Here is a 1,616-nt window from a genome sequence, read left to right as displayed (position 1 = left end):
TAATTTATAAGATTCCTTCCCACCTAAATACTGAGTCTATAGCCTGTGTGACTAACTACTATCCCACCTTCTCCTAAGAGGGAAGAAAATCCCTCTTAATTCCCAGTGCCGTCTTTCTGTTCATTGTTTCCTATTAGTTTTATATATAGCTTATATATATATATATATATATATATATATACACATATATATACACACACACACATAGCTTGCTTTGTATATATTAATTTGCATGTTCAGTAATAAATTCCTTGAGGTCAATTCCTGTCTTTTGCTTCCTTTTTCTAGCCTTAGCATTTAGCACAGTTCCTGGCAAATAGTAGGCATTTAATAATTATTTATGGAATTGAATTGATTAGGACTATGATCACAGAAATAAAAGGGCCATGCCAGTGAAACTCAGGCTGTGATACATCCTCGTCAAGCTAGGAAAGTGTTGTGTACAGATCCAGCCAAGGACTCGTTTCTATGGGATAAGCCTAGCTAAGGATAGGGAAACATTCTCAGAAGACTGACCATCAGTTGGTCACTGGGATTCAAGAAGACTTTCTATTTGAGGCAAATTGTTGATTTGATCTCCATGCCTGAAAGGAGTGCTTATGCTGCAGAAATCACAGATTTTTGCAATACTAAAATAAGATTAGTAATACCTTGTAATACCTTGGAATGGTTTGCTAGTAAGTTTGCAATCAGAGGACCCAAGTCGGAATCTGGGCTTTGCTGCTTAGCACTTGCATAATTTCGGCCAAGTGGCCTAACTCCCCTGTTTCCAGCTTTTTGTCTAGGGGAGGTGGGGGGGGGAAGGGGGTAGAGGGAGGGAAGAAAAGAGTAAACACGATTATCTATAACGTCCATTCCAGCCCTAAATCTTGTGATCCCATAAATCTCTGAGTTGTAAGAACTTTGAGACTAGGCTTGAGCATCACCTGCAGGAGTTGGATAAAATGGTTTAAATGAGTTCTGCATTGTGCTGAAGATTGGCTCCATGACCTTGAGGGCCCTCTTCCTCTCCCATTTTTTCACATCTTAGTGCAATCCTGACCGCTCTCAGCCACTTGGACTTCTCTGCCATTCTCTGCTGTGAATAAGAGATTCTCTAAGGGCCAGCACATTCCTCTGATTCCCTGTAGGACCAAATCAGGCACGCAGAAGTCCCCAATGCATTGCTGCTCAGTTCCCTCATCATTGGTATTCTAGAATAAGCATTATGCAGGGTCACAATGGGAGAACTGAGGTCAGAGTAGGGGAGATTCCATTCCCAGCTCTGAAGTTGCCTTGGTGGGGACCTAATGGGAGCTACAGAGCCTCTCTGTTTTGGTTTCCTCCTTGGAGAGCATGCTGCTGGTCCACATTATCTGGCTACTGAGAGGACGAATGAGTGTTGTTTTATGATCTAGAGTGAGAGCTTTGCATAAAACAAAATACTGTAAGAAAACACATGAGAAGAAAACAAAGATAATCACTCTGAAGGACTGACAAAGAGCCTCAGTAAAGGAGGTGAGATTGTCCAAAAAATAATAGGTCGGGGCCAGCTAGATGGATCAATGGCTTTAGAGCCAGGCATAGAAATGGAAGGTCCTGGGTTCAAATGTGACCTCAGATACTTCCTAGCTGTG

The sequence above is a fragment of the Monodelphis domestica genome, chromosome 1 (assembly GCF_027887165.1).
Source record: "Monodelphis domestica isolate mMonDom1 chromosome 1, mMonDom1.pri, whole genome shotgun sequence".
NCBI lineage: Eukaryota > Metazoa > Chordata > Mammalia > Didelphimorphia > Didelphidae > Monodelphis > Monodelphis domestica.
Note: the sequence above shows the minus strand (reverse complement) of the source record.